This window comes from Helianthus annuus, chromosome 14 (assembly GCF_002127325.2).
Source record: "Helianthus annuus cultivar XRQ/B chromosome 14, HanXRQr2.0-SUNRISE, whole genome shotgun sequence".
NCBI classification, from domain to species: domain Eukaryota; kingdom Viridiplantae; phylum Streptophyta; class Magnoliopsida; order Asterales; family Asteraceae; genus Helianthus; species Helianthus annuus.
In genome coordinates, this window is record NC_035446.2 from 18,173,446 (window position 1) to 18,198,940 (window position 25,495).

At 37.0% G+C, this 25,495-nt stretch overlaps 1 long non-coding RNA gene across 4 annotated transcripts; it reads left to right on the top strand.

Moving 5' to 3' along the window:
* Nucleotides 1–8,345: 8,345 nt before the first annotated feature.
* On the top strand, nt 8,346–19,959 carry LOC110908181. Of its 4 annotated transcripts, none has more exons than XR_002574256.2 (10): nt 8,346–8,589; nt 10,591–10,775; nt 17,013–17,179; nt 17,249–17,524; nt 18,131–18,176; nt 18,269–18,435; nt 18,535–19,149; nt 19,226–19,376; nt 19,450–19,543; nt 19,704–19,959. It is a non-coding gene; the product is annotated as an uncharacterized LOC110908181 (long non-coding RNA). The 4 variants fall into 4 exon arrangements; XR_002574261.2 differs by having other exon boundaries at nt 18,551–19,149; XR_002574257.2 differs by lacking the exon at nt 17,249–17,524.
* The last annotated feature ends 5,536 nt before the right edge of the window (nt 19,960–25,495 follow it).

Below are 25,495 nucleotides of genomic sequence, written 5' to 3' on the forward strand. Positions count from 1 at the left end.
CCGATCAAGTGAGTAAAACAGTTTGCAAAATGATATGTTGTTTGTTGTTATGATGTTGTCGTGTTGATGTTGTTATTACTCGAGTACCGAATGGCCAGATGATATGTGATTGCCAACCCCAATGCCTCTATCAAAGCATTGGTCATGTTTTAAGGTAATTAGTTCACGCCCGTTCCCCTTGAACGTCGTGAGGGTGCCAAACCTAATAGCGCTATCAACTAATAACCCCCGTTGCCCTACAAGCAACGTGCCGGTAGATGTAGTGGTCTTACAGTGATAGAAAAACAGAGTACAATAACCAACATCCCGTTACCCTTGCATTCCCCATCGGAACGTTACCCGTTATCCCTACACTGGGATCCATGCTTGAGAAAAGAGCAATGAACTCACCTTCGGTTGCTCGGTAAGACTTAGTTACTTGTTTTCAGTTGTTCAATCAAATCCTATCGTGGATTACCAGAGACAGTCAGTTACACGAATTCACAACCCACATGCCTAGTTACATGTACTACTCAAGCAACAAATAAATAAACATATAATACATCTTGCACATCCTACTAAGCATCCAGATTACATTTTTCGTTACTCAACCCGTGTAATACACGGGGTTGTAAGCTAGTATCATCATTAAATAAAAATTATAATATAACCCACGTAGGATAAAAATTAAAATAAGTTGGGTTTCTCATAAGCAAAAACAACTCAAGAGTTTTACTCTATAAATGACTTTTCGTTTTATTTGCTGTTATTTAGTCCCTCAACATGACTATTGGACCAACCCTATGTCCAATACCCTTCCTTGGCCGTCCACTATAACCAATCAAAAAAATCATAAGAGCCGCCCCCAAATAACTAAGTCCTCAAACATGATAGTGGCCTAAACCCCCCCTTGGATCTATTCATACATTATCATCCTTATGACCCATCATGGCCGACAACTACTACCCTATGTAAGTTTTTATTGGACCAAATATATTGATAAAAGAACTAGCAAATTATTGGAGTCAAACAAGGTGTAATCACGTGGTTATCATCATGATGCAATCGGTTAGTGGGCACAAGGTTTGAAACACCAAAATTGTCAATCCTAACCATCATCACCAATAAGCCAAACACATGAAGGTTCTACTCATGCATGCAGACATATAAGATCTATCAAGAAACATGCTGTACGAGAATACATGTGTATCATCATATCAATGTGGCCGACAAACTGATTATATTTCATGTGAATAAAGTGCCTATAATATGTCAATGTGGTGGGTTGCATAGCACTAATTTGACAGCCTTATTATTATGTGAATCCCAACACACTCACTATCATTAATTCTATTCACGTGATCAGTCAATCATTATCACACATTCATGCATACATAAACACGCAAGAATCACATTATCAATCATCAACCGACGCTATTTTTAACTATTATACAATAACAAAATACTTGACACTAACCGAATCAAACGGGAAGATGACGAGAACTTCGAAAGGTATGAGTAGATTGCCGTTGACTTTACTTCGAAGGAGGCTGCTGCCTTTGGATGCGAGAAGGAGGGGGATGGGGTTTCCTGCTGCCGAACGTATGGGAGAGGGTGCCGCACAAAGAAGATGGAGGATGGTAGGAGTTTGTTACGTTTTAAACTGGATAGAATCCTTATTCTACTAAATTTCGTATACATGGTTATCTGTCCATAATAATCGACTTGGGCCAGTTGACTTGGGCCAGCTAAATTTCGTATACATAGAAGTTCAATAGGGGTGTTGGGCCAGTTAATTTAGTCAAAAGGAATGTTGGGTTAGTTATCTAGTTATCTTAGCGGACCGGTTAATAGTTAAAGATGTTGGGTTATGTTTAGCGGACTTCAACCTATCGGGCTTATGTTGTGGGCTTGACCAATACATATACATATAACCTGGACTATACGCAAGACCGGCCCAAGTGTGATATGGCCCACTAACACGCTCGAACATAACCCGACGCGTTTACGTTAAATAACTAGCCGTTGTGAAAGTGAGAGGAGGAATAACGAGGAATTAAAATTTGCGAAGCTAACCTTAGAAGTTCGGGTTGTCACATCATCCCCAACTTGAAGGAAATTTCGTCCCGAAATTGGCAAGTGTCAAGTGTGAGAGAAACGAAGTAAGAAATCAGAGTTGTTGCGGGTTTTGCTCAGTGTGACATCATCCCCAACTTGAAGAGGAATCTCGCCCCGAAATTTAGCAAACAGTCACTGAGGAAGCTAGTTTTGTTAAGCGTTTTCGCGGGGTGTCACATCATCCCCAACTTGAAAGAATTTTCGTCCCGAAAATTGATCTAAAACAATGGTTTAAAGTAAGTTCCGACGAACTCGATCTATAGATACCTTACAACGCCTGGGGGCTAATCTTGTGATCAGTGGAAATCATGGTATGGTGGTTAGCGTGTTGTTATATCAGTTGTCAATCAATGAAACAGGGGATTAATGAGGTTCATACAAAGAATCGAGCGAAACAGGGGTCCATTAAACATCCGAAGGATTTGGCCAGCAAATTTGTTGTCTAGAAGTAATTTCCGGTAGTGGTGCATGGCGGCATGACACAACAGGGAGGTTCGTTACATTGCGGTCGCGCGAGTGTATCATTTGTCCAAAACAGAGGTTGGGTGGGTAAAGGTTAGTGTTGCAACACGACAAACGCGTGTAACTGTGACTGCTTCCCTTCTGGTGGCGATGACAAGTGAAAGTGATAAGGTTCGTCTACAGGGATGCGTGGGTATAGTTCTCCTAATCCGTGTTCGTTCGGAAGTTCCATCTAGCGATGCCATCACATGGTTAGCTCTATTGAAACAAGGGTGCACTGGAGGCCCTTGTGTTCGATCTAATTGGTGCATTCGGTACCGTCCAAGTAATGCCTCCCACTTAAATCCAATGACCACGTCAAAACTTACGAGAGTATTGGGAAGTAGGTCAATGTCGAACACTTGACCCACGAGATCAAGTTTATAACCGAAAAGAACATGAGAAGCTTCTATCGATTTACTATCAGTCAGTTCTACTACATGCTTTATTTACAAGAAAGGTGGAAGTCAGTCCTAACTAACGACTGAACCCTAAGGTACAAAACTCCAATCGAAACAAGAGTCAAATAAAACCGAAATAGAAAAGGTCATTCAAAGAAGACGTACCGGCCTCTACATGGCCATCATTGCGAGTCTTCCCCAGCGCCAATAGTAAATACTCTTCCACGTGCTCCGTTCCCACCATTGTTCCCATTGTTGCCGTTCCCAGTATTGTTGTTGTTGCCAGCATTCTGGTTGAGCTGAGGGCAATCCCTCTTTAAATGACCCTCATCACCACACTGAAAGCACCCCTTTTGATTTCCCTGGTTCTGTTGAGACTGTTGCCCTTGCTGTCTCTGATTCGACTGTGTCTGCTGCTGCTGTTTTGGCTGAGGGGCCCTACAATCCTTTGCCTCATGGCCTATCTTGTCGCACCTACGACAAACCCGATCACACTGCCCATAGTGATGAAACCCACATTTGCTACACTGAGGTTTCTTTCCCGCATAAGACCTCTGATTTTGATTCACTGAGGGTGATTGGCCAAAGCTGCGAGTACTGCCCGTGTCTGTCTTCTTTTGGGGCTGAATCGAGTTGGACGCTTTGTCCATATCACCCCACTTACGTTTACTTTCAGTGACCGGAGTAGTGGCGGTGGTGGCGGCAGTGGTAGCTTTAGAAATACGTGGTGGCAAGGAGTCGCTCTCCACCTCCTGGTCAACGATTTTATGTGCCAATCTAACGATCTGGGTTAGGTTATTGAGGTTCGCTGCTGTAACTAAACCCTTCACCCGTGGAGGTAACCCCTTAATAAACAATTCGATTCTTCGGGACATGGGTCGGGACAAGTTCGGACACAAATCAGCTAACTCATACGACCGCTTCACATACGCCTCAATTTCAGACCCCACCATTTTCAGATTATAGTACTCATTCTCTAACTTCTGTATTTCGTCTCGAGGACAGTATTCCTCTCTCATCAGTTCTTTAAAATCGTCCCACGTAGTGGCGTTCGCCGCCTCAATACCTAGCAGTTGAACCTGGGCATTCCACCAGGTCAAGGCACCATCCTCCAGCGTGCCTGTTGCATACTTCACGCGATCCCCCACAGGACAGTTGCACATAGCAAACACTGACTCAGCTTTCTCGAACCATCTTATAAGTCCCACAGCCCCTTCCGTCCCGCTGAAGGTCTGTGGCTTGCAATCCATAAACATTTTGAACGTACAAGCAGGCTGGTTGTTTGGGTGCGCAGCTTGGTAGGCTGCCAGAGCCTCAGCCACACGTGTGTTTATCAGGTTTGTTAATTCAGCCTGAGTCATGTTGATGCTACCACGACCGTGTCCTCGTCCACTCATGGTTCTATAATAGGAGAAGGGAACGAATTTAGGAGTCGAGAACGAGAAAAGTATTCAGGTTTATCACGTTAGGGACGATTAACTACTATGTTCGTACACAAACAGGGAAGAACCCTTCTTACACTCGTTAAGCCTCATTGGGATTTGCATGCACCACGCGTTATTATTATGTGTGCACCCATGATAATAAGGCGGTTTGCACGCTCCTCTCAATGCTTCTTAACTTATGTTTGAAGTTTCTCCCACTCCAATCAACACAAAGTAAGTACTGCCAACAAGATTAAAATTTACTAGATACAAGTGTTGTGTTGCACTAACAATGTGTCATGATGCCTACCATGTCGTATCGTGCATGCTATAAATATAATTACGTTTACTAGGCATATAATGCATAAGCTAAGGAGGAACGAACCTTGCAGTCTGAAGCTGAGTGTCATGGTCATCGTTTGGATCAATTCGGTTATAGTCTGGTTTTATGAAAACATTTTTAAAACCGAGTTCTCTATAACCAGTGGCTCTGATACCAAACTGTCACACCCCCAAATTACCACCTAGGGCGTGTCCCTGATGGAGGTGTAACGATTCAACAAAGAGCCACCAATCATATCAAACACAAGTTACAATATAATAAAATACCCAATTGAAATTAATGTAACGTCTGAAAAGTTAAATCAAAACCAAGTACTGAGCGGAAGCATAAAAGTATGAATGTATAAATGTATCGAAATCAAATCAAAATAACTATTTATTACGACCACGACCACTCCAGCAGCATCAGACAGCAAGCTCCCCAGTTCCTTCAATAATTACCTACAAGCATGTAAACAAGTGTGTCAGACTACGCTGGTGAGTTCAAGGTTTGTGTTCGTTTACCAAGTTGTGTTACCGATCAAGTGAGTAAAACAGTTTGCAAAATGATATGTTGTTTGTTGTTATGATGTTGTCGTGTTGATGTTGTTATTACTCGAGTACCGAATGGCCAGATGATATGTGATTGCCAACCCCAATGCCTCTATCAAAGCATTGGTCATGTTTTAAGGTAATTAGTTCACGCCCGTTCTCCTTGAACGTCGTGAGGGTGCCAAACCTAATAGCGCTATCAACTAATAACCCCCGTTGCCCTACAAGCAACGTGCCGGTAGATGTAGTGGTCTTACAGTGATAGAAAAACAGAGTACAATAACCAACATCCCGTTACCCTTGCATTCCCCATCGGAACGTTACCCGTTATCCCTACACTGGGATCCATGCTTGAGAAAAGAGCAATGAACTCACCTTCGGTTGCTCGGTAAGACTTAGTTACTTGTTTTCAGTTGTTCAATCAAATCCTATCGTGGATTACCAGAGACAGTCAGTTACACGAATTCACAACCCACATGCCTAGTTACATGTACTACTCAAGCAACAAATAAATAAACATATAATACATCTTGCAGATCCTACTAAGCATCCAGATTACATTTTTCGTTACTCAACCCGTGTAATACACGGGGTTGTAAGCTAGTATCATCATTAAATAAAAATTATAATATAACCCACGTAGGATAAAAATTAAAATAAGTTGGGTTTCTCATAAGCAAAAACAACTCAAGAGTTTTACTCTATAAATGACTTTTCGTTTTATTTGCTGTTATTTAGTCCCTCAACATGACTATTGGACCAACCCTATGTCCAATACCCTTCCTTGGCCGTCCACTATAACCAATCAAAAAAATCATAAGAGCCGCCCCCAAATAACTAAGTCCTCAAACATGATAGTGGCCTAAACCCCCCCTTGGATCTATTCATACATTATCATCCTTATGACCCATCATGGCCGACAACTACTACCCTATGTAAGTTTTTATTGGACCAAATATATTGATAAAAGAACTAGCAAATTATTGGAGTCAAACAAGGTGTAATCACGTGGTTATCATCATGATGCAATCGGTTAGTGGGCACAAGGTTTGAAACACCAAAATTGTCAATCCTAACCATCATCACCAATAAGCCAAACACATGAAGGTTCTACTCATGCATGCAGACATATAAGATCTATCAAGAAACATGTTGTACGAGAATACATGTGTATCATCATATCAATGTGGCCGACAAACTGATTATATTTCATGTGAATAAAGTGCCTATAATATGTCAATGTGGTGGGTTGCATAGCACTAATTTGACAGCCTTATTATTATGTGAATCCCAACACACTCACTATCATTAATTCTATTCACGTGATCAGTCAATCATTATCACACATTCATGCATACATAAACACGCAAGAATCACATTATCAATCATCAACCGACGCTATTTTTAACTATTATACAATAACAAAATACTTGACACTAACCGAATCAAACGGGAAGATGACGAGAACTTCGAAAGGTATGAGTAGATTGCCGTTGACTTTACTTCGAAGGAGGCTGCTGCCTTTGGATGCGAGAAGGAGGGGGATGGGGTTTCCTGCTGCCGAACGTATGGGAGAGGGTGCCGCACAAAGAAGATGGAGGATGGTAGGAGTTTGTTACGTTTTAAACTGGATAGAATCCTTATTCTACTAAATTTCGTATACATGGTTATCTGTCCATAATAATCGACTTGGGCCAGTTGACTTGGGCCAGCTAAATTTCGTATACATAGAAGTTCAATAGGGGTGTTGGGCCAGTTAATTTAGTCAAAAGGAATGTTGGGTTAGTTATCTAGTTATCTTAGCGGACCGGTTAATAGTTAAAGATGTTGGGTTATGTTTAGCGGACTTCAACCTATCGGGCTTATGTTGTGGGCTTGACCAATACATATACATATAACCTGGACTATACGCAAGACCGGCCCAAGTGTGATATGGCCCACTAACACGCTCGAACATAACCCGACGCGTTTACGTTAAATAACTAGCCGTTGTGAAAGTGAGAGGAGGAATAACGAGGAATTAAAATTTGCGAAGCTAACCTTAGAAGTTCGGGTTGTCACATCATCCCCAACTTGAAGGAAATTTCGTCCCGAAATTGGCAAGTGTCAAGTGTGAGAGAAACGAAGTAAGAAATCAGAGTTGTTGCGGGTTTTGCTCAGTGTGACATCATCCCCAACTTGAAGAGGAATCTCGCCCCGAAATTTAGCAAACAGTCACTGAGGAAGCTAGTTTTGTTAAGCGTTTTCGCGGGGTGTCACAATATGTCTAACCAATTCAGATTAGAGGTCTTAACCATTCAGACTCAGTATAATGCTTAACCATTCAGAGACAAATGTCTGAACCATTTAGACATCTGCTCCCGAAACAAAAAGCCTGAACCATTAAGTGCTGAACCAGTAAGAGAGAGATCTGAACCATTAAGAGCTATGTTAAGAGATAAACAAACATCCCCTAAATCAATCCAACCGCAATTTAAACACCCCAGGGGTGTCATTATTACCCACACGAGGAATCAAGACCCGATACTAACCAAAGAAAAAGATGATAAAATAATGAGTTGAATGTCATTTTAGTCCATGTGGTTTGGGTCATTTTGTCAGTTTAGTCCAAATATTTCATTTTTTGCATGTGTGTCCAAAAATGTTTCAACGTTACCGTTTTAGTCCACTGGGTTAACTCCATCCATTTTTTCTGTTAATGAGAAGGGTAATTTGGTTATTTTATATAGCCGAATTGTCCTTCTAGTTAACATAATTACATATAAAAGAACCGAATTGCCCTTCTCTTTAACAGAGAAAATGGATGAAGTTAACCTAGTGGACTCAAATGACAACGATAAAACCTTTTTGTACCCACAGACAAAAATTGAAATATTTGGACTAAACTGGTAAAATAACCCAAAACACAGGGACTAATATTTATCTCTAAAATAATTCAGAATCATTTTACCCTTCTTTTTAGTATGCTAATGAAATAATATAAATTCATTTTTATGGAAAATATATATGTGGACGATATATGTATGTGTGGTTAACCTAATTAGGTTCAGCCGTCATAGTTCCATCTAACACATCGGTTTTCCATTCTTGCTTAGAGAACCCAAAATCGCCGTATCAGCTACAAATAAGTTCTTTCTTTTCGATCTTCGTATGTTTTGACCGACTAATGAATCTCTGCTATGAAGGTGTGTCTGTGTGGGAGACTTTACTGTTATAAGATACCATGGCGATTATCTTTGTCTTCTTGTTGGAATCGGTGTTCTCGGAATTTTAGACTTGCATTATACATCATGGTACGATCTCAATCTTCGCTTTTTAAGCTTTGTGTATGTTTAAGGCACTGGTTTTTTTATTTAGTTTGAGCAAATAAAAGATATCTAAAGTTCTAAACATACATGTTTCTGCAGATATTTGTTATTGTATATGGCATTTATAATATGAACACCCAATTACTTGATAAATATCCCTTTAACAATCCAATTAGGATAATGTATTAGGAGTTATCTTTAACATTATGATGTCAACAAATAGCGTAGTACACTCCCTAGGCACAGATTTGTTCTCTTTTTAGAAAGATTAGAACACCTCATTTTTGGGATTTAAATTCTCATTCTATTCTTTTATTTGTCTTTGTAATGATCATGTTATTTGGACACCCAAACTTCTTAATTCGACATCTTGAACACGAATCATATAGCTCTATACGAGTAGGGGTGCTAAACAGGTTATGTCCGTGGGTTGGCGGGTTAAATCCCATCCGAACCTGAAAATTTTTGATAAACCCGAACACGAAAATCGTGTCATACATATGAACCATAGTCACAGAATTCGCCCAAAATAGCACGAATTTCGAATTGGTACGTTTCGTATGGTACGGAATTCGTATACGACCCAATTCGCTATCAATTCCCGAATTTAGGGTTTGATTCGTTGTTTCAATTTGTCCATTTGGATCGTTCCAATTCGTGTTTCCAGAGCTTCAACTGAAGCCACTACAAGGTGATTCGACCACATTGAATTATCGACCAAATAGCAAATCTCGACAGAGAATCCTGGTGCCGGTGCTGCAATATCGGCAGGAAAGAAGAAGGAGAATAGCAGCTGTGCGTAACTTGGGTTTCAGCTTTAGGTTTAAATAAGTTTAGAAACTTTTAACATTTAACCCCTCCATCTTTTACTACTTTATATTTAGTCTGTAAAGCTTTAAATTTTTACATATAAAGTGTAAAACTAGTTGTTTTATTTTAACATTTAACCCCCTCTATCTTCACTAGTTTACATTTGGTCTTCAAATTTATAAGTTTATACACAAAAATATAAATGAACATTATAAATGGTACACCGCGTACCCGAACCGGAGCGAACCACGAATTAGGTGACTATGATATGAACCCAAACACGATCGGAATATTCGCGGGTTGACCCGAACACAACTCATTCAAGCAGAATTTTTTACTGTATTTTCCGCAATTTAATATATTAAATTTACTAACAAAACGCAAAAGTATATAATACATCTAGATTTAATCTATAAAATCTTGTGTCAATTTTTCTTTTTAAGTTAAAATTATGGCATAAAATGCACACCCAATTTAATTAATGACATAAAACGTATTGTAAAAAACTAAACTATAATATAATATAAATCGGTTAAACGGGTCTCCCCGCCAACCCGGCGGGATGACTTGAACTCAAGCTGTTTAGCTTAACGGGTTCATGGGTTCAACTTGGAACTAAGCCAAACCCGCGAATTTCGTGTTAGGTTCGTGTTGTGTTTTCACATCGTCTAAGAAATTTACACCCCTATATAGGAGTAGTATAGGGTAATTCCAATTCGTAAAGTTAGGCAGACGGCTACAATTGTCACATGTGAACTCTATACGAGTCATATTAAGCTATACGACTCGTATTCAGTACGAGGTAGTACGATGTCTTTCAACAATGACAAAAAGGTGATGGATGTGATGATACGTCTGTTCTATTTGACTCGTACAGAGCTATACGAGTCATATAGAAGTCTAGTGAATGATTGGTTTTGGCATTCTTAGTCCCTTAAACGACGAAGGAAACTTGAAGTTGTTCATTCTTCTTTCTTTCGTCAAACAATTCAAAATTTTGATATTTTGAATTTCCAACACGAGCATGTCAGCTATATCTTATATCTTGGTTCGACATAAATTATGTTTTTTGGTGAATCGTCAGGCAACACGAGCACGTTGGTTTAGAAAAACAGTCTTGTATACTATTTATTAACTTGTTTTGTTTATTAAATACTTACCACACTGTTGTTTTAGGAGGGGTCTGCGAAATGCGGAAGGCATTCCCACATGTGCTGATGATCGACGCAACCTACAAAACAAACATGTACAATCTTTAATTTGTGCAAGTTGTGGGTATGACGTCGACAAAGCATACCTTTTGTGTTGCGCATGCCTTTCTTTCAAATGAGCAGGAAACGTGTGACAAACAGCACAATCTGGTAACTTCCGTACCATTAGATAATTATTTATTTTCTGCAATTATGTGTTTTAATTTTAAATGTCAACATTACATATTTGCATGTTATACATTTTAATCATGCATGTCATACATTATATTCGTCGCATTTTGAAACAATTTGAACGATGCGTCAAAACAATTAGTAAACTCACCAGTTAGACAAGCTGTGCTGCCACAGCCTCAGTACTCAGCTAAATGGTAGATTTAGGACTTAGACGTAGGTCCGACATCAAATATATATCAAATTCCAAGCGGCAAAACAAGTATAATTGATAACACTTTCCTAAAAATCTTAATTTAACTAACTTTAAAAGTGTCCGTTTTGGACCATAAATGACAATTTCTCGCAGAATTCAACATCCGGCAAATTATACCAAGTCCAGAAATAATTTTAAACATCAAAAACAACTTAAAAAGTAACTGAGATACCTTTAAAACTACATACATTAACATTACACTAGTTTGCACATGTTTCATCATCAAGCTCATAATATTATTATTACAAGTGGGATTTCACTGTTAATTCACCAAGATAGCCAAATTCAAGCACAATTCATATTCTATGTGGTACTTCTACCTCATAATCATACTAATTTCACATGAACTTGTGGATTGATTCATGGTTTTAAAAAACGCCCGAGGCGTACGTACTGAGGCGCGCCTCAGTTCGAAACGGAAGGAAAACGTATATGAGGCGGCGCCTCAGGTGCAAATAATAAACGGACGCCTCAGTTGAGTGAGGCGGAAAAAAACGGCCGAGGCGGTACGAAAGTGGTGAGGCGTACGTTTTTTTTAGGCGGTATATATGATAGATTAGGGTTTATTTTGGGCGCCAAAAGCATATTGGCGGCAAAAAAGTAATAGCGCCATTATTTTTTTTATTTCTTTAAATAGCTTTAGGGTTTTTTATTTTAGACATCCAAAAAACACAAGCATATTGCCGATTCTTCACTGTTCTTCACCGCAATTCATTCAATCGCACTGATTCTTCACTGGAATTTTTTCTTTTAATCTTATTTAATCTTCAATACAAGTAAGTTCTCTTCACTGCTTTTCTTATTCAATCGTGATTCCTGTTATTTAATCGTGATTCCTGTTTATTTTTTCTTTACTTCCTGTTATTTTTATTCAATCATGATTATTCACTTGCTGTTAATTTACTTAATACTTGCTGTTAATTGACTTGCTGAGTTGCTGTTGGTGTACACTCAAAGGAATCCTTTTTTAATAAAGGATCAAAATCAAAATCAAATATATTGCTGAGTTGCTGTTAATTATATTGCTGATTTTAATATTGCTGCTGGTCACTTGTTAATTATATTGCTGCTGTTACTTGTATCGACATTTGAGTTTGAAATCCCCTGTTAATTGCTGCTGTTAATATTCCTGCTGTTATTTGCATGCTCTGTTTTGTATCGACATGTTAGTAATATTGTTGCTGTTAATACTTAATATTGCTGCTGTTAATTGCTGCTGTTAATTATACATGTTTTGATTATAAGTTTATAAGTGCATGTCACAAGGGTAGTCTGCTGTTAGTCTGTTAATTATTATTAATCATACATTATATTGCTGTTGTTAATATTCCTGCTGTTATTTGCATGCTCTGTTTTGTATCGACATATTATGTACTTCACTAGTAATATTGTTGATGTTAATATTGCTGCTGTTAATATTGCTGCTGTTAGTATTGCTGTTGTTAATTGCTGCTGTTAATATTGCTGCTGTTAATTGCTTCTGTTAATTATACATGTTTTGCTTATATGTTTATAAGTGCATGTCACAAGGGTAGTCTGCTGTTAGTCTGTTAATTATTATTAATCATACATTAAGTTGCCAAGGTTTCTTCTGCTGTTAATTATATTACTGCTGCTAAATACATTAATACGTGCTGGTCTGCTGTTAGTCTGTTAATACTTGCTGTTACAGTCGATATAAATATAATAATTGCTGAATAAACTTTATAAACTGTTGAATTTGTTTAGATTTTAGGGATGTCTAGTAAAAATGCAAGGAAGGATCCCGCTTGGAAGTATTGTGTAGAAATTGACGTACCGCCATCGGGTGTAAAAAAGGGTTACAAATACATGAAATGTAACTTTTGTAGTAAGGATTTTAAAGGAGGAGTGAAAAGAATGAAGGATCATCTTGCCGGTACACACAAAGATGCCGCCCCTTGTCTTACGGTGCCCGCTGAAGTGAAAGAGGAAATTAAGCAATACTTGAAGGCTTTTCAGGATTCTAAGTTTGCTGCCCAACGCAACTTTGAAGAAAACGTCGAAAGTGGGGCATATTACACCGGTAGTAGCGCTAGTGTTAGCAATCGTGGCGTTAGAGGACCAATGGATCGGCATGTGCATGTGGTGAGTGAAGGAGGATCACAACCGCCCGAAACAATGCCACCGGTGAGTGCTAAAGAGCACCGGAATCAAGTTTGTTTGGATATCGGGAGATTCTTTTACGAGAATGGAATCCCGTTTCACGCAGCAACTAGTCCTTCATTTACTAGTATGCTACGTTCGGTTGGTAACTTTGGACGAGGATTGAAGCCTCCTACGATGCACGAGTTAAGGACTTGGATCCTTAAAGAGGAAGTTAAAACAACAACCGAAATGGTGAATGAAATCAAAGCAACTTGGAAGACAACCGGGGTTTCATTGTTATCAGACGGTTGGTCAGACATGCGAAACCGAAGTCTAATCAATTTTTTGGTCAACAATCAATATGGAACGGTTTTTTTGAAAACGGTTGATGCATCGAACTGCGTGAAAGATGCTGACAAGATTTTTGAATTGCTTGATGGTGTTATTGAAGAGATTGGGGAAGATATAGTCGTTCAAGTGGTGACCGACAACGCAAGTAACTACAAAAAGGCCGGAGAGATGTTAATGGAGAAGAGGAAGAAATTGTATTGGACCCCATGTGCCGCCCATTGCATCGATTTGATGCTTGAAAAAATTGGAGAATTGCCACAACACAAAAATGCTTTGCTTAAAGCAAAAAAAGTTAGCAATTTCATTTATAATCATAATTGGGTGTTGAGTTTGGCAAGAAAAATTCTTGGGAAAGATCTTCTTCGACCGGCCGCCACAAGATTCGCCACGGCCTTTTTGACGATTCAAAGTCTTTATGATTCTAAAGATGCTTTACAACAAATGTTCGTTTCTAATGATTGGAAGAATTGTGCTTGGGCTAAGAAAGACGATGGAAAAAATGTAAAGAAAATTATTATGGATGAGAGAACTTTTTGGCCTAGTGTGGTCTATACCCTTCAAACCACAAGCCCACTAGTTGAAGTGTTGAGGATCGTTGATGGTGAGCAAACACCCGCAATGGGATTTCTATATGGAGCGATGGACGCGTGCAAGGAAAAAATTGCAAAGAACTTGAAAAATGTCGAAGCGTCTTACAAAGAGATATGGGACATCATCGATGAAAAATGGGACTTTCAAATGCACCGCGCTTTGCATGCGGCTGCCTACTATCTAAATCCTAAATTTCGATGGAGTCCTGATGTTTCACAGCATCCAGAGATTAAGAGAGGGTTGTATGATGTCATGGAACGACTCGTGAAGGACAACGGAGTCTACATGAAGATTGAAGAACAACTAATTCTTTACAGGGAAAAGAAAGGATTATTTGGTTATAGGGGTTCGTTGGCAACTTATCAAACACGTCCACCGGGTAAAATATTTGCTAGTTATGTTATTATAGACTTATAGTTTGTATAAATTAAATAATTAACTAACTAATTTCTTAACATATATAGTTTTATGGTGGGGCGAATATGGAGATGATACCCCTGAACTCAAGGCGTTTGCAATGAAGATTTTGGGTCTTACATGTTCGGCTTCAGCTTGTGAACGTAATTGGAGTACGTTCAATCAAGTACATACAAAGAGACGAAACCGGTTGACCACCGAGAGGTTGGACGATTTGGTGTTCATCATGTACAATAGAAAGTTGAAGCAAAAATTTGTAAAAAGGTCCAATTTAAAAGAAGATGAAGATCCTTTACTTGTTGAAAACGTCATGTCTGATGATGAGTGGATAGCCGACCCAAGCGATGATGATGATGAAGATGCAATTGAAGTTGATGCGGCAAATGTGGAAGAAAGTAACGAGGTCATTAGAACAACAAGAGGTGGTGGGGCAACTAAAACACGTAGAGGTGGTGGGATAATTGAGCGAGGCGGTGGAAGTTCCACATCTAAGAAAAGGAAAGCCGCCCTTCATTTGATTGACGAGGATGACGATGATGAGGATTGGGTTGAGGAAGATTGTGAGGATGATGAAGATGATGTTCATTATGCTATTTGAGTTGATTAGAAACTATTTGTGTTTTTTTTATGTTAAGTATTTGATGAAATTTGAATATTTTTTTATGTTTTTGAACTGCTAAATCTAATGAAATTTGATGAGAAAAATCATTTTTTGATGTTAAGTATTTATTATTTTATGATATATATAATTTTAATATTTATTTATTAATACCGCCTCGGCCTTACGCCTCGTTCCGCCTCAATACTTACGCCTCGTGAGGCGAAGGGAAAACGCCTCGATACTCGTTTCCGTTTTTTTAAACCTTGGATTGATTACAACTCACTTCATTCAAGATCATCAAATCATAAAAATCACCTTACCTTGTGTTAAGAATAGTTAGACGATCAAGAATCTTATTTCATGCATTTGATTTCAGCCCTAGAACACTTCAATTTGTTGAATCCTTGTTGTTTGTTGAGGGGGAAGAGTTTTCTTCTTCTCTCCCTCTCTATATCTCGACACATACACACACACAAACTTCCTGCACTTTCTTTTTTCTTTATTAATCCCTTGTCTAGGTGTTCTTGCAATTGCGCCATCAATTCTCGTATTTCAGAAGGTGCCAATCGGTAAGGAGCCTTGGCTACCGGTTTGGTATTTGGTTCCAACTCGATCCGAAATTCTACTTCCCGTTCAGGTGGAAGGCCCGACAATTCATCCGGAAACACATTCGGATATTCACTTACAATTGTTGTATCTTCTATTCTTGGGTTTTAGTATTTTGGGGTGTTACATTGTGTATTGGGTTTTAGTAAACAAAGCCCTCGATTTCTAAAACCGGAACCGGTTCCATACTTGGAACCGGGTTTTTCCCATACCCGAAACCGGGTTTTTAAAATACTCGACCTAAACCCGAAATTACCCAAAAAATACCTGAAAAATACCCCTATAAGGTGCAACCCATTAAAAAATTTAATCTATACCCGAAATATATATGGAAAAAAGCCCCAAAAAACCCAAAAATAGTGTTTTTCAATACTCGAAAATAGGGTATTCAAATACCCGGTTTTAGAATACCCGGTTCTATACCCGACCCGAACCCAATGCATAGGGTATGCTTTTAGAGACAATACCCGGACCCGAACCCGACCCGGGTATTGCTAGTACCCGATTTTCCAATACCCGGTCATACCTGAACCCGGTTCCATACCCAAAACCGGGTATTCGAAAAACCTGATTTGTGCACCTCTAACCACTAGTCAAGTAAATTGACAAGTAACGGTTCGGTTATTAGCATTAACCGAACCGAACTGATCGGTTAATCTAACCGCCCCTTTCCCACCCTCACCCTCTCAGAGCCCCCAAGCTCCGCACAATTATCAGCCGACCCCCTTCTCCTCTCTCATTGTTAAGTGAGATTCTTCGCATGGTTGGTTATATTAGGCTATATATGATTGTTTGTGGTTCCAAATCATCTTTGATAGCTTGCGAATTGTTGTGTTTGTATGCATGTATATGTATGGATGCTTATATATAATTGATTTAAATAATTTATTGCATGTGTATGGTTGTGGTCCCAGTGTTGTTTATTATTTTCAACTAATTTGCATATATGGTTGTTTGAAAATCTATTGTTGCACGTGTATGAATATGTATCTCAGGTGGGTATAATTGTTGCACGTCTATTGTTGCTCCTTAAATATACTTATTTTTTGATATATAGATCGGCACTGAGAAAAAAATGATAGTTGATGGAACTTAAGGAAAAGGGTCGGAAGATCCAATAACAAAAGTTTTTGTATGTGAGCATGGCGGTCAATCACGAAGTGTTTCAAGTGCTATTGGTAATATATATACACACACACACACACACACATATATATATATATATATATATATATATATATATATGATGTAATATATAATGATGTAATATTTGATGTTGAGTTTGTAGGGCATACAAAAGTTAAGGGTCCATATTTCAAAGGTGCTACAAAAAGGGTGGAAGTGAGCACGACGGTGAACATGAGCCAACCGAGACAACCTATTGACGCGAGCCTGGGTTTGCGTGGATCTAGTTGCGGTTCGGGTTCATCACATGTGATATATCCAGATATTCAGGTACATATACTAGTTTATTAAAACGTTATATGGATTACTAGTTTATTAAAACGTTATATGGTTTTGTAGACGGTATCCCAATGTGAATTGTTATATACATTCAGTAAGAGGAGTGGTGATACACCTATAACCGTTGGTCAAGCATTTCCTAGTTCTGATAGAGACTTGGGAAATGACATTTCCATGCACGAACATTGCGTGAAAGTACATGTCGATGAAGTCTATTCACGATATTTGGGAATTCCGGTCCTTGATGAGACTTTTGTAGAAGATAAAATAATAGAGATGGAGGATACAGTTTTACAATTTATTCAATTGCCAAGGAAGTTAATAAAGATATATTTGGTTGGTTAATTAATTAATCTATTTGTCTAGGGAAATTGGCCTGTAATAATCCCACCTGGACCTTATTGGCCATTAATAATCCCACCTCAGAATATTCCCCCCACCAGTCCCACCTTTCACCTATTTTTCCTACAATGGTCCCCCGTTAAAAAAACTTAACGGAGTTAAGCTTTTTATCCAATTACAAACAGATTTTTTAGGGCTTTTGATTAGAACGACGATACGAGTCCATTGATGTAAAACTTGCCTCGAAACGGTGCTCCAAACGATTAAAACGGCGCTTCATTTCGGGTGTTTAAATTTCCAATTAACCAAAATCAAGTCACTTGGAGCACCATTTCGAAGTAAGTTTTACATCAATGGACTCGTATCATCGTTCTGATCAAAAGCCCTAAAAAATATGTTTGTAATTTGGAAAAAAGCTTAACTCCGTTAAGTTTTTTTAACGGGGGACCATTGTAGGAAAAATAGGTGAAAGGTGGGACTGGTGGGGGGAATATTCTGAGGTGGGATTATTAATGGCCAAAAAGGTCTAGGTGGGATTATTACAGGCCAATTCCCCCTTTTATTATAATAAAATTTACTATAATATTTTTTTAATTGTAGATTTTGGACGCCCGGTGTGATTTTAACCCAAGTGTTGAAGCTTAAGGTAGTTTTAGTGTATTTGTTTTATATTAAAAAAAGGGTTTATTAGTATTAGCTTATTGGTTTTATATTATATCAAATTGTTTATTATTTTAGATGCAGCATTCGCCTGAAGTCCATGTTCAGTTTGGAAGTAATGATGTTTATTTTGGAAGTAATGAACTATATGATGATAATGTTTTTTAGCCAATAATGATGCACTTATCAACACAAGAATGAGTGCGTTTGAAGAGGATCAAACTCATCATGTTGAACCACAAAGGGTAATTAAATCAGTTCATTATAGATAAATGTGTGTGTGTGAGTTTGTATACATATATATATATATATATATATACACATTAAATTGTTTGATATTTTAGGCTACGGTGGCTGCAGTTCAAAAGCCCAAAAGGAAACAATCCAACCCGAAAAAACCTAAAGGAAAACAAAGGAACGTCAAAGGCAATGAAAAACATGCCTAACCTAAAGTGACAGATCAGGACAAGTAGACCGAAAAAGTTGAGCTAGGCTTGCAATTATTCCAAGTAAGACCCAGATGGTTCAGGGATATGGTAAAGAACACATCAATGACGATTGGAAGGCTCAGCTGACCTTTAATGTAGATGAAACTATGTTTTCTATGGAGTTGGGTCCAATACATGTCGAACCTGATCATTGTTAGCACTAAATATCAACGGGTAGGTTGATATCACTACTATATTTTGGTTTACATCGTAAGTTCTTTAACACTGTAATCTTTTTTAAATATAACTGAATTTATTAAGTTTTTCATAGTTTTTTTGTTTTGTTTTTTTTTTAAGCTACTTGCATAGAGTGTTAAAGGCTAAAAAAGACAACCGATGTGCCTTCTTAAACGTGAATACAATCAGTGGTCAAATGTGTAGAGAAATGAGAGCAGAAGTTGAAGAACACATTAGGACTATGGTGCGTTATCATCACGATAAAGAATTCATCCTTGCACCTTATTGTGTAGAGTAAGTATAATCTAATTAACTTTCTTTATTTTATTAGTACAATTCATTAACTATGCTTTAACTTTACTTTTTGTAGTGGACATTGGACTTTGTTCATTATTGTCGTAAAAGAATACATTTTAGATTCACTATTCAAAGAGGGCAACAAGAATCCTAGCCACTATCGTCTTACAAGCGTGTTTGAAAGGGCCTTGCTGCCAATAAAACCCACATTTGATATGGTTAATGTAAGTTTGTTTTCTATTTCTTAGTTTGATTTTCAAAAATTTTGAATAAGTAATAATTGTTAATTTATTGTAGTGCAATCAACAAGCTGAGACATTGGAATGCGGCTATATACTTCTTCAATCTATGTTCGACTTTCTCAATGTGTATCAAATAGCAATTTCCTAAAGTAAGTCTATTTTTTAATTATTTTTTAGATGTGCATAAGTATATACAAGATAACATGCGCAAAAATGCTCACACACACATACGAGTAGTTACGTGTTTGTAGCAATTTTTTCGTTGATGTTAACTAATTTCTAATAATTATAATATTTTCTATTTTTTAGATGTGGAACGACACGAAAGAGGCTACAGATGAAGATATAGAAAAGACGTTGAAGGAATTGATGCCAATTTTATTTGACGGGTTGGGTATTCGTTAGTTTAAATATAGTTTGTTTATGGTTTTGAATAGATTAAGTAGTGAATTGTTATTTTACCAATTAATATTGCTTTCGGGTTGAATGTGTATTGGGTCACTTTTTACTTGTCCGGATTTGACTACGTTGAATATATAAAAGGATTGATTGGATTTGACGTCTATGTTGGAGTGCAGATTATTTTTTACTGCATATTATATCATTTTTACATATCTCTTTTTTACTAGAGATTTTTGTTTGAAAGCATAATTTGTCGTTCTTACAGCATTGGTCATAAGTCGCGATTCATTCAACACCGACTAAAACCTTTCCTAAAATTGTAAAACGACTTTAAGTCGCAGTTCATCCAACACTGACTAAAACTTTTCCTAAAACTGTAAAACGATTTTAAGTCACGATTCATAATGCTAACAAAAAACATTTCCATAAAAGTATCAACATCTTTTTAGTCGCGGTGGTTTATTTTAAGACAGGGTTTAGCAAACCGCGTCTTATAAACAACACATTTTTAGCCACGACATTTTAAGTCGCGGTTTGAAACTGCGACTAAAGACTATTTTAGCCGCGTCTAATGCTCACTTCTGTATTAGTGACTCAAAGGTTAGGGGTGGTTTGCGATTATAGAGGGGTGGGCTCGAGCCCTAGTATCCATGGCGCGAGTGAGGTTGGTGGATCCCATATTCATTATCCACCGATAGAGGTACTTATATTTATACGTTGTAAAAGTAAAGGACTATGTCTTTCATAAAGAAAATATTGTTTAGAGTTACTAACCGAGTATGGCATGAGTGCATAAAAACCAGTTAGTAATCCGACATGTTTTAACAACGTTGTGTAAAACAAATTGTGATGTGATCAATAATATCACTGGATATCAGAAGCTGGTGGGAAAGTTAATATATCTTTCTCCCACTAGACCTGGCATATCATACACTATTCACTATTTGAGTCAATACATGCATTCACCAACTCAGAGTCATTTAAAAGTTGCATTCAGGTTATTGAGATATTTAAAACAAGCATAAGGAAAAGGTGTCCTGTTTAGTGGTGGGTCTGGTTTAGACTTGGTTGCATATGCTGATTCTGATTGGGCCAAGTGCCTTGAATCAAGGAAATCTATTACAGGGTTTTGTGTTTTTCTAGGAAACAGTTTGGTTTCCTGGAAGAGCAAAAAGCAGGCCACAGTGTCTAGGTCTTCAGCTGAGCTTGAGTATCGGTCAATGTGTGATGCTGCATGTGAAGTGGTTTAGTTAAAAAAACATGCTGTTAGAGTTGGGTATTAAGGTTAAAGTGCCAATTCGTTTACATTGTGACAATACAGCTGCGTTGTCAATTGCAGCGAATCCTGTCTTTCGTGACAGAACCAAACACTTCGAGATTGACTTATTCTTCTTGAGGGATCTCATTTCTAAAGGAGTAATAAGACCTTTAGGAATAGATTCCGAAGATCAACTACTAACGGGTTGTTGATTCAAGCTCACAATGACTTGTGTACAGGTATTCGTATGTTTGATCCTTTTGCATATTAAACTAGGGGTGTTAAAATTACTCTAATAATATTTAGTTTAATATGCTAATAATGTTTGTTTTATATTTGAACATGTAAAACTAATTGGGCTGAGGATAAACTGGAGTTGGGCTTGGGCTGCTGATTATAAGAAAATAAGAGGCCAGGCTGCTGGGCTGCTGATTATAAGGAAGGCTGTTGGGCTAGGGATGGGCAAATCGGGTTTTTTGTATACCCAGAATTGGTTCCTACCCGTACCCGGTTCTTGACTGAGTTTGACTGGACCCGATTCTCCTAGGACCCAGTTCCGGTTAGTACCCGGTTTCAAACCACAATTACCGGAACTGTTCCTAACCGGTTCAGGTATTTTGTAACCGCTTCCTCGGAGGAACCGGTTCCTCCGGGTATCTTCTAGAAAAAGCTGCAATAAAGCTGCCGGAATCGATTCTTAACGGCTTTATATCCGTTGGAATCGATTAATTGTCATTAAAATTTTGAAATCAGTTTCTAGTATTTCTAAGAACATCACCTTCAACCAAAACTTAGTCCCACTCAAATCGGTTTCACCCTACAAGTTACAACTAAAATCGGTTATGGCATGCAACGACGAAGTGGTAATGGTTTTGGAAACCAAAAGAAACCCCCAAGTTTGGAAGCACTTTGATATGTGCCTGATGTCTGATAGCTATGAAATGACACGTTGCAAAGGTTGTGGAAAGTTCATGAAGGCTACGGCGAACTCGACCCTCAAAAAACACACCGACCGTCATTGCTGGTGACAAAGGCTGCGGCGAAGAAAAGTGAAGGCGGCGAATCATTCGGAACCGGTTCTTCGAAGGTTTAGTGTGTTTATGTGATGTTAGTTTGATTGTGTTTATGTGTTTTGTGTTTAGGTATAATGTTTTGTTTTAATGTATGGTAGGTAGGTAATGGTTTATGGTTGGTTGTAAAGTTTGGTTGTGATGTTTGGGTTTAACTTTTAATGTATTTGGTTTCATTTAAATCTTGCTGGTTCTTTGTGTTTATAGTAGAACCGCTTCCGGGTAGGAACCGGGTATGACCCTGTTTTTTTCTACAAATTATGGAACCGGGTACGAACCTACGGGTTTTTTGAACCCGGAATCGGTTCTTCTATACATCGGGTAGGAACTGGAACCGGTTTCAGGTAGGTTCTACCGGGTCGGGTTTGGAACCGGGTATTATGCCTATCTCTATGCTGGGCTGCTGTTTATAAGGAAAGAAGAGGCCAACCGATTGGTTATTATTAGACTTCTGATCCGAGTACCTTATATAAGAATCCAGATTGTTCCCATTTACAGTAGCAGAATCGAGTTCAGATTTTTTGTTCACTTGTTTTCTCTCTCTTAAAAGTTCATTAGGGTTTCTTGATTTGTTCGTTGATTCGTCTTGAATCAGTGATTCTAGCCGTAAGTTCTAGTGATTGATCAGAGATTATCATGGTGGTAATCTTCTGTTGTTGAGAGATTGAGAGATTTAGCATTTGTATAGTCTGAATTAGTTGAGTTTGTAATCTTCAGTTCTTATGGGTTAATAATAGTGTCAGATCTTGTGTTCTTGTTGATTACCAACTTTATATCATGTTTTTCACAGGGATCGCGTGCGCCCTCAAATATCTCACGTCTCTTCAATTTAGGAACAGCTTTTGGTCTATTCATCTTCTTGAATACTACAATCTTGTTTAATCAGGTTCTTAAGTGTTCCTACACATATCCCAAATGTTGGTTAAACTTAACAAAAAAATGTTCTAATCTGGTAATATTTTGACACTAAATGCTATATAAGTCTTTACTCGTTTGAGTGTGTTTATCCATACCCCATTTTTTTTTGGGTAGGCTAAATATACCCCCTCTTATTACTTTTTATACCCCCTTTCTATAAAATCATATTAAAACTTTAAATATTTACCCCCTATACAAATCATCATATTAAAAATTATTCTTTTTGTTACAAAACAAATTAAAAAGTGTAAAAAAAAGATTACTGACGTTTTATTAAATATTTATTTTTTAATTTTTATTTAAATCATATTTTTTAATAGTTTTCATATATTGTTTCTAAAGACACTTTTTCAAATAATATTTTGATTATGTTTCTTATTGAACATCTTTACAAATAAATAATAACATTTTTTCTTATAAAAATAATAAAAAAGGTTTTGAACTTTCTTTTTGAAAAAAAGTCTATATTATGTTTTTTCCTCGTCTAGTTTGTATTTTAAAGGTCTTACTTTTATATTTTTTAATACTTTAGACGTGTTTTATCAAAAAAAGTAAAAAAAAAAATCTTTTAAAATAGCGTTTACAGCCCATCTATGTAATTGAATAAATAAACAATAGATACTAAAACTATTTTATCAAACTATAAATTAACAATCTATATAAATTCAAATTTAATTAGTGTAAGGAATATGTTATAAACAAGTTAAACCCAGTTTAAGACTTGAATCGAAGTGAACACTTTTCTAAATCAAAACAAATGGATAGGGTTGATTCACAAATATTTTTCTCTTATTCATTTAAAAAATATATCAAATTGGTTGATTTAAAAAATATATGTGGATTTTTTTTGTAATCAAAAGTAGGTATTCGAAACCAAAAGTCACGTAAAAGCATAAACTTAATATTAAAAAAACTTTTTAAAATATTAAAAACAATAAATATAAGAAATTTAAAATACAAACTAGACGAGGAAAAAAATATAATGTAGACTTTTTTCAAAAATAAAATTCTAAACTTGTTTATTATTGTTTTTATATGAAAAAATGTTATTAGTAATTTGTAAAGATATTCAATAAAAGAAAACATAATCAAAATACTATTCGAGAAAGTGTAAAAAATATCTGAAAACCTTTTAAAAAAATATGGTTTTTTAAATAAACATAAAAATAAACATTTAAAAAAACGTCCATAATATATTTTTACACTTTTGAATTTGTTTTGTAACAAAAAAGAATACTTTAAAAAATATGACTTGTTTAGGGGGTAAATATGACAAATTTAAATGTGATTTTATGGAAATGGGGGGTATAAAAAGTAACAAGTGGGGGTACGTTTAGTAGCCCCCTTTTTTTTTTTAAATCGTGAATTTCTTTTAATCCATGTTGTTTGTAGGACTTTAACCCAAGACCTCCCCTTTCAAAACTTAGGTGTTTAAAAGTTTTGTCTTTGTCAATGGACTACCGGCCCACTAATATCTTAAAATGTGTTAGGGAAATACATTTTATATATAGCATAGATATAGATATTACGAGAGCACAATGGTCTTTTACTCAAATGTCTTAATTACAACTCCTAATGCACAAGATACAAGTCATTGAAGCCAAAGTAAAGAGTTTTAGATCTACAAAACTGAGAAGCCTTCCTTCCAAATATATGAAACAAAACCCTTTAATGTATTGTATTTTGTGTCTTCTTTACATCATTATGGTGTAAAGATCGTGTAACTTTGGTTTAGATATCTAGTTTTTGGATTTACCAATGTTGACAATAAGCATTAAGCAATGACATCCAAAATTATTTTTTAATACTTCACAAATCATCATATTTAGTAAATCCTACCAATAGCAAAGGTAGGGTCTAAGGAGGGTAAGATGTGGATAACCTTACATCTACCCTGTAGGAATACAGAGGCTACTTCCAAATATAAATATAAATTATACTATAACGAGTGTTGTAAGAATCGATGGGTGCTAGTCGGACGGTGGGGTACCAACTAGCGATTAATCGGGATTAATAGGGATTACTCGAAATTAATCGGATTGAGTTTTTTATATGTAATTTTTAGCCGTATATATACACACACATTTTTATATGTAGTTTTTAAAGTAGACATGTTTTAATCTCTTATTGACCCATTTTTTTAAGTAATTGGAAGAAATTTATATGGTTTGGTCGAAATTTGGCCGACGTCTGGCCAAAATTTGCCTAGAATAGGACCGCCATTGACTGCCTAGCGATTAATCGACCATTAATCGGTGAACCTCCAATTTGTGATTAATCAGCGATTAATCAAAGACTAGTCGGAATTTTTACAACCATGCTATTAACTAATTAACACCTATAAAACTATTGCGAACAAATTACTTAACTAGAGTATTGGACCATCATGAGTCATGACATCAAACATTAATCGTTTTAAATCCATTAAACTAACCCATGAACCATTTAAGTCA